Source organism: Carcharhinus amblyrhynchos, chromosome 13, assembly GCF_965287045.1.
Source record: "Carcharhinus amblyrhynchos chromosome 13, sCarAmb.v2.hapA, whole genome shotgun sequence".
In the NCBI taxonomy this organism is placed as follows: Eukaryota; Metazoa; Chordata; class Chondrichthyes; order Carcharhiniformes; family Carcharhinidae; genus Carcharhinus; species Carcharhinus amblyrhynchos.
In genome coordinates this window covers 43730790-43740274 of record NC_137336.1, presented here as the reverse complement: position 1 = coordinate 43740274, position 9485 = coordinate 43730790, and the positions used below count along the sequence as shown (strand labels likewise).

Genomic DNA, 9485 nt, shown 5'->3' with positions numbered 1-9485 from the left:
GCCCAGTTTAGTCTCTTCCCACTTGGTTGTTTAATTCTCCTGAGGCTCTCTGCCACTTTAATAGTTTCCATTTCCCTTGCCCTAACCTTTTCATCATAGCCATTCAGTCTCTTTTCATCTCCAACCCCCATGCAGATGGTCTCAGTGTGTTCCATATCTTCCTTGAACAGCGGCCCAGACAGTACCCAGCAAGCACTAACATACTCTGACTGGCTGAACTTGATTTCACATTGAGCAACTTGCCTTTAACTCCATCCACCTTCTTCACATAACAGGTGTTTCTATAGGAACTTGTGGAACATTCTTTGTTTCAAGCCTACTCAGGGCTCCTCATGAACTCTTGTTCCATTGCATTAATGAGTGTATTACTGCTCTCACCTTAGAACTGGAAAATGTTATCACGTTTGCTTTAATGTCTACCTTTTTCTCATAGAATGATAGAATCCCTACAGTGCAGAAGGCCATTTGACCCATTGAATCTGCAACCAACAATCCCACCCAGGCCCTATCCCCATACCCCCACATATTTAGCCTACTAATCCCCCTAATACTAAGGGGTAATTTATCATGGTCAATCAACCCAACATGCACATCTTTGGACTGGTTCACATGATTCACCTCTGACTCTTTCTTTGACTTTTCTGCCTCTATTTTTGGGGTTTAGCTATTGACAAATATCGACAATAAGCCTATTGATTCTTACAGTTATCTCGACTGCAGTTCTTCACACCCCTCTAAGGACTCTACACCATTCTCCCAGTTTCTCTGTGTCCTATGTTTTCACAATGCAAACATCCATATCAGTGCTTCGAATGTGTCTTCCTTTTTCCTCAACTGGGATTCTCCCCCATCATGACTGACATGGTCCTCCACAATGTCCATTTCATGTCCCAAACTTCTGTTGTCACCCTTCCCTTCCTTCCAGAACCACGATAGCATGTCCCGTGTCCCCACCTTCCCACCTCACCACCTTTCACTCTCATTGGATTATTGACTGCCACATAACGGAGATGGTGTCATGGTTATGACACTGGAGCAGTAAATACAGTAAGAAGTCTCACAACACCAGGTTAAAGTCCAACAGGTTTATTTGGTAGCAAAAACCACTACCTTTCGGAGCGCTGCCCCTTCGTCAGGTTTGGTAACGGCTTTTGCTACCAAATAAACCTGTTGAACTTTAACCTGGTGTTGTGCGACCTCTTACTGTGTTTACCCCAGTCCAACGCCAGCATCTCCACATCATGGAGCAGTAATCCAGAGACTCAGGTTAATTTGTTCAAATTGGTGGATTTAAAATGTAATTAACTAAAAATTAGAGGGCAGTTAACGATATTTCTGTGGATCTGGTGCCATGATGACAGTGAGCAATCATCAATTGTTGTAAAAAAATCCATCACAGCGGCACAGTAGTTAGCACTGCTGCCTCATTGTGCCAGGGATCTGGGTTTGATTCCTGGCCTGGGTCACTGTCTGTGTGGAATCTGCATGTTCTCCCCCTGTCTCCGTGGGTTTCCTCCAGGTGCCCTGGTTTCCTCCCTCAGTCTGAAAGACATATTGGTTAGGTGATAAATTGGCCCTAGTGTCAGGGGGATTAGTAGGGCAAATGTGTGGGGTAACAGGAATACGGCTTGGGTTGGATTGTGGTTGGTGCAGGTTCGATGGGCCGAATGGTGTCCATCTCTATTATAGAGTTTGATGATTCTACCCAAACAGGCGCCAGACTGTGGCAACTAGGGGATTTTCACGATAACTTCATTGGAGTGTTAATGTAAGGCTATTTGTGACATTAATAAATAAACTTTAAGATAACTTAAATCTGCTGCACTAATGTCCCATGAGGAAGGAAATGTGTTATCATTTTCTGATTTAGCCCTCATGTGGCACCAGATCCACAGAAATATGGTTAACTGTCCTCTGAAATGGCCTGGCAATTAAGGAATGGGCAAAAAATGCTGGCCTTCCCAACAATGTCCACAACCGTTCAAAGAATAAAATTTTTGCCACATCCAGAATGATGCCACCCCCTTGCCCTTCCCTTTTAGCGTTCTGACGGGAATGTTTCCTCTGCAACAGCCTAGCTTACTCCTCAATTATTCCCAACATCCCCTGTAACGTAAGAACAGGAGATGCACTATCTGTTCTTTCACCTCTTCCCTTCTGACTACCCAAGGGCCAAGCACAACTTCAGATGAAATGATAATTTACTTGTACATCTTTCAATTTTGTGTACCGCATTCACTGATCAGGATGCTGTCTCATTGCAATGAGGAGATCAAGTGCAGATTGGGTGACTGTACTGCTGAAGTGTGCTCTTAATCTTCCTGTTGCCTGTCATTTCGATTGCTGTCCCATCTTCCACTCTGTCCTTGGTCATCTTCACTGTTCAGTGAAGCTCAGTATAAAATCTAAGAACAATGCCAGTGGTATGACCTTATTGCCCATTCACACCATTCTCCTGCCACAGGGACTACGGAGAATTTGGCTCCAAGCCAAATCTCCATTCATTGCCCTGAGATGGGAAAATGCTGCAGCGCAAATGGTCAGAAGTTTGCGGCCCTCGTCTTTTGATTAAGTATATTATAGTCTTCTGGACTCAACATTGAGCTGAACTATTTCAGATCATAACTTTGCTGTCATTTTGTTGCTTCTGTGGTTTCTTTTATGGTAGTTGTTAGTGATGATTCTGCTTTTCACAGTTACACTCCCTCTGGGCTTTAGTTTGCTGATTTACTTGTCCCATTACAATCCCATTTTTTCTTGCACCACCATCCCTTTTGTCATTTAAGCTGGCCGGCTTTCCATATCATTGAGTTTTCATTTGTTCGTCCCACAATATTTCCTACCTTGTTACTTGCTTGAAACCTGCAACATCTCTAACATTTTCCAGTCTCCCATTACTACTGCTCTATAGGTCTTGCACCTGTCTGCCATTTTTCTATAAATATATTCCTCTATATCGTCCCTACTAGTTATTGCTTTCTATAATATGCACAAAAGTATAATGGTGAATTTATTGTTTCTTAATTCTAGTCAAATAGATTCTGTCCTTGATCCCTCTTGGACACCCACTCTCTCCAGCATTGCATAGTTCTTAATAAATACTGCTACACAGTTTCTTTCTTCCCTTCCTTATCTTTTCTGACACCTAGTACTCAGTTCAGTTCTTTGTTGAACCAGGTCTCCATTATCACCACAATATCACATTTCTGCACATGCAGTTCACCACATTTATGTACCACATTTTGTTCACTTGCATACTCGCACTCTAACTCTGAATTAAGTCTTATTGTATTTGCTCTTAGTGTGACCTTTGGCAATATATTACTATTGCACATTATATGTGTATTTGAATGGAAATACCAATATAATGGCCAGAATTTTACCACCCCACCCACCAAGGGAATTGGAGTGGGCAAGGGGCGGACAATAAAAAGGTCAGTTGACCTTGGGCAATACAGTCAGAGAAAATGAATAGCATCTTGGAGTGGTAGAGAAAGACACAAAACATTGTGGAATCGAAATATGCAATTCTTTTGTTAAGGTTTGGGTTGAAATTATGAACAAGACTTGAAGGTAGGACTGCAGACGGACAGGTTCACAAATCCCCATTATCAGCGGGTGTGACAATTGTCTGACATATGTGGATTCATGTCCACCTTTTCTCCTGGTAGCAGGATCGGAACCCACAAATTAAAATTCAGCCCTTGCTCTCAATAATCAGTTCAGGAAACATCGAGGATGATTTGATTTTCTCCATCTTTTAAAGCTAGCTCTATTGCTAATTAGGAAAAGCAAAGATTTTACGGTTTCAGGACAAGCAAGACCATAAAATTCTGCCCATTATATTTGGAGCATATGGCCCTTTGCAGGTATTCAATCTATTTCTCTGGATCTTCACCTGGGAAAGGCTTTGCCGCTGCTGATTTGATTAACTAAGGCTTGCTCCATCGTCATCACAGACTCAGGACACTCAGTTTTATGTCTGCACTTCTCAAATTGGTTGTGCATATTTTAACATACAAGGGCTTTTTTTTTAAGCAGACCATTGTTATTGGAAAAATGAAAGAGAGCACTTAACGGAAATTGGCATATATAAAATGTTTCCAGAAATGCAAGATTTAAAACGAGCTGAAAATTACAAATGTACACCACTCAAATACAAAAACACTTTCCGTTATATGGTCAAATTAAAGAGTGGGACATCTGAGTAGAACATTTTTTTCAAGTCAAAAAATTTTGTCCAACTTCCTCACAGTTATTAAGACAAAAGGTCATGATTTTATATGTGTGATAATACGGTAATTATATTGAACTGGAAGTCAAATATGTTTTAGCTGAACTTTTGCTTTTCCTAATTAGCAATAGAGCTAGCTTTAAAACATGGAGAAAATCAAATCATCCTCGATGTTTCCTGAACTGATTATTGAGAGCAAGGGCTGAATTTTAATTTGTGGGTTCCGATCCTGCTACCAGGAGAAAAGGTGGACATGAATCCACATATGCCAGACAATTGGCACACCCGCTGATAATGGGGATTTGTGAACCTGTCCGTCTGCAGTCCTACCTTCAAGTCCTGTTCATAATTTCAACCCAAACTTTAACAAAAGAATTGCATATTTCAGTTCCACAATGTTTTGTGTCTTTTGTGGATTCCTCGTCTTTCTTTCCATCACTTTAAGAAATTACATATCTTGAAGCTGGAATTGTTTAATTCAGATTCAAAGGGGCTGGTTAATATGTGTCTTTCTCTAGGTTGAGAATACGGTGGAGCTGAAATTTTTTTAAAAATTTTGTTCTAAATATAGTCTCTCTCTGTTTCAGGTGACATCCAATCAGCATTTAAGAAATGACCAACAATCAGAGATTGATGATCTGGAAGATTTTGATGTCTCCAAACGTAAAGGACAGCCAATTATCCCCATCAGCACAAAGAGCTGATGTGGTATGAATGATGAAAGTCAGGAGATATCACAAGACCTGGAATTAACCCAGTCTTGGAGAGAAATATTGGGACCCCCACCACCACTGGGAACTACAAATGTAATCTAGAACTGGAATGATAACTTTAACACTTGCTAATAATTATGCTGTCTCATTTTTCAGTAGATCCTTTGTACATCCATCTTTGTACTGGTCTTCTGCTGACAGGTTGGACATCTATTTAACTAGTATTTCTAAGTTTTCTCAAAAACCTCCACTCCAAGATGCTATTCATTTTCTCTGACTGTATTTTCACCAATTTTGGCTCTTGCAACACATTTGATGCAGCAGAAACTACAATAGCTGTTAGGTGTTAGGTTTATGAAACAAACAATTCACCATTCATTGGTACTTTATCAGTTCAGTTTAATCATGCAGAATTTGCTATTTATACTAATTAAATCCAACCTCTTCAATGTAACTATAACTTTAAGCTCTCTAAATAATCTTGACTTGAATTATTTTCTACACATTCTACTTTATATCTACTTTCCTGATATCAATTCTTCCTTTCAAACAGTAAATAATTATGCCTGCGCTTTCAGTGAGCGTTCTATTGTGCTTCTGAATGTAAATATTGAAAAGTAAAGTTTATTTATTAGTCACAAGTCAGCTTATATTAACACTGCAAAGAAGTTACTGTGAAAATCCCCTAGTCACCACACTCCGGCGCCTGTTTGGGTACACTTAGGGAGAACTTAGCATGGCCAATCCACTTAATGTGCACATCTTTGCACGTTGGGAGGAAATCAGATCACCTGGAGGAAACCCATGCAGACATGGGGAGAACATGCAGACTCCACACCAACAGTGACCTAAGTCGGGAATTGAACCCAGGTCCCTGGTGCTGTGAGGCAGCAGTGCTAACCACTGTGCCACCCCATGAAACTTAGATATTTAGATGACTTGACTAATATGATTTGCTCTCTGCTGAGTTATGAGATTAACAGGGTCAGGTCAATTTATCATTTCTAAATCTAACTGCATGAGGGAAGCATACAGGGAAACATATTATCAAGTAGTTTTGTTAATTGCTATTTGAAATTAAGGCCAACCACCCTAACTGTTCACAAATTTTGCAGTCGAGTATCCCACATCTGGGGACATCGCAGGCGTCAGCACACCCGGAGTGCAATGGAATAGCCTTGTCCTGGGCGAACTGCCTGTTGGATCACGGTTTCACCCCTAAGTGTTATCTCCAAATTTGCAAATGATACAAAATTGGGTATGAAGGTGAGTTCTGAGGAGGGTGCAGAGATGCTTCAGCGTGATTTATACAGACTGAGTGTGTGGGCATATGCATGGCAGACACAATGGATAAATGTGAGGTTATTCACTTTGGTAGCAATAATAGGAAGATAGATTATTACTTGAATGGTGTGAATTGAGAGAGGTGGATACTCAGTGACACGGTGTTCTTATGCATTAGTCATTGAAAATAAGCATGCAGATACAGAAGACAGTAAAGAAGACAAATGATGTGTTGGCCTTCATAGGATTTGAGTATAGAGATAGGGATGTTTTGCTGCAACTGTATGGGGCATTGGTGAGGCCACACCTGGAGTACTGTGTGCAGTTTTGGTGTCCTTATCTGAGGAACAACAGTCCTTGCTATAGAGGGAGTACAGCAAACGTTCACCAGGCTAATTCCTGGAATAGCAGGTCTGTCATATGAGGAGAGAGTAAGTCAGTTAAGATCATATTCACTTATAAATTTCTAACAGGATTAGATAGGGTAGTTTCAGAAGGAATGTTCCTAATGGTAAGGGAGACCAGAACTGAAGGTCACAGTTTGAGGATAAAGGGTAAACCTTTTAGAACTGAGATGAGGAGAAATTTCCCACCCCAGAGGGTGATGAATGTGTGGAATCCATTACCACACAAAGTAGTTCGGGCCAAAATGTTGTCTGATTTCAAAAAGAAATTTGATATAGCTCTTGGGCCTAAAGGGATCAGGATATTAAATTTTATAATCAGCTATGATCAAAATGAATGGTAGAGCAGGCTTGAAGGGGCGAATGGCCTAATCCTGTTTCTAGGTTTCAACATCTTGCCTGCCACGGGGATTGTAACAAGTGAGGCAGAAAATGCGGTGGACCATTCAAAGGTCTGTCGGACTTGGGTGGCAATTTCTAGTCTTGGAGAATCCTGCCTTATATATTTTTTAGCATATCTTCACACACACTGGATAATAGTAATGTAGTGGAAGGTTTCCCAAGCTGATTATCAACCTGCTAAACCATGTTACAAATGCTCCTTCTATGGCTAACATGTCCTGTACTTTTCTACTTTTCTGTACCTTACTGTGAATTTGTATAAAATTGTTTTTGTTTAAAAATTAGAAGAACTGCATTTTTTTAACTTTATGATACAGGGTGAGATTTGGACAATTGTTATTGCCTTTATGACATATTGAAGTTAAAGTTGTAGTTTAGACATGATGAGAGTCAATAGGGATCGCATAAAGTTAAAGTTTACTAATTAGTCACAAGTAAGCTTACATTAACACTGCAACGAAGTTACTGTGAAAGTCTCCTAGTCGTTGCACTCCAGCACCTGTTTGGGTTCACTGAGGGAGAATTTAGTTTAGTCAATGCACCTAACCTGCACATCTTTTAGACTGTGGAGGAAACTGGATCACCCAGAGGAAATGCATGAAGACATGGGGAAAATGTGCAGACTCTGCATAGACAGTGAATCAAACCAGGGTTCTGGCACTGTGAGGCAGCAGTGTTAGCCACTGTGTCACAGTGCTGCCCCATGGCCCCCAAAGAGATTTTTTCCTTCCCTATATGCTCTAAGGATTCCTACATTTATTTTGTAACATCAAATCATAGAATCATAGGACACAGCAGGAGGCCATTTGATCTTTGGTGTCTCTGCTAGCTCTTTGAAAGCTATCCAATTACCTCCACTCTCCTCTTTCCCCACAGAACTGCAATTTTTCATCTAAATGTGAACCATTTTACCACTTTTAGACAGATGGAAATATAAAAATTTTCTCAGTGCAATTCATAGGAATTCTAATACTGTGCAGAGAATTGTTAGCGCATTTAATTCTCAAGTAGGTTTGACTGCCATGGTGTTATGTGTTGATGTAATACATGTTCCTTAACTAGCAAATTTAACTGTCCATCAGATAGCACATGGATTGCTGGAGTTTATAATTGATGTGACTTGATGTTTGATATTGGAAACAACTTTTAAGCATTTATATAATCATTACTATGATAGTAAGATTTGTTTTAAGTTTTTAAACTTCAATACTAAAAGTACGACCAAAACAGAACCCACCTATAATTTGCAGGAAATGCAACTGAAGAGGTTGAATGAGAAAATTATCTGTTTTATTGTGCAAATATCACTGTAGATTCAGGACCAATTCTGAGAAGTTGAAGCTAAAGCCAACAGAGTTCCAGAGGGTATTAATAAAGCCATTCAGTACGTGTTTAAACAACATGAAATAGACAGGATGCTGGACAATTCTTCTATACCCAGAGAGTGGTGAACCTCTGGAATGCATTGGTGGCTAGTGTGATGATCTTCAAGCAGGAATGGGACCAGTTCTTGACAATGGACAGAGATCATATAACATAGAAGATATGTGATTTTATAGATTAAATATTACTTGAACAAATTTCAATCACCTGAGTAGGCCAAGGAGGATTTGACATATCCAGGGTACCCAGGAGATCACACGGTTGGTAATGGGATGGGCAATAGAATTTCTTTAGTCACAAAGGTCCAACCATTGTAGGGCAGGTTGATAGAAAAACCGTGCTTTTTCTCACCATTATCCTGCCTTATTAAGAAAGAAGATTCACCAGTAGAATATGGCAGCTATGGCCATTTAAAGAGACAACTATATTAAAATTTTGGATAGCTTTTAAAATCTTTGAATTTCATTTTGTCAGTTTTTTATAAAACCTGTGTTGATAAATTTGTGAATTTCAGCCCCTGAAACACTACATGCTGTAAATTCCTTCCCAGTGTTAATACCAATGACACTTCAAGAACAAGTCAATTCTTCTTTTACGAAGAAACTGTTGATTGTGTTCAGAGGAAACATGCTTGTGCCATTCTTTAAACAAAGCTTATAACTATTTCTGAAACAGAGGCACAAAGAAAAATATAGTTGCCCAATTGTTTGCTATGTTACTCTTTAATTAAGATTATACAGTATAATAAATGAATAAAAAATGTCTGTTCTTGACTATTCTACAGTAGTTTGGATAATTGACTTTATGTCGAAATTGAATATCTTTATTTTAAAGAAAGAATTCAGGCCAGAGATTGTTCTGTTGAATGACTGCGGTAAAAGTAATAGTATTCAGCAAAAAGAAATGTTATTCTGGAATTTTAACAGGTTATTATCCTTGTTAGAATTGCTATAAAGGTTACTATCCCATCAAAACAGAAGACAAAATGATAGTAAAATGGGTGAAAAATGGCAGTTTTGGTAAAGGTGATTAATAGGAGAAGGAAAATCTTTGTGTTTTCCTATT

The 9485-nt window shown here is 39.4% G+C and overlaps 1 pseudogene; it reads right to left on the bottom strand.

Annotated features, from left to right (window-relative positions):
* Window positions 1–6024: 6024 nt before the first annotated feature.
* On the bottom strand, window positions 6025–6173 carry LOC145352024 (U1 spliceosomal RNA; annotated as a pseudogene).
* Window positions 6174–9485: the final 3312 nt, after the last annotated feature.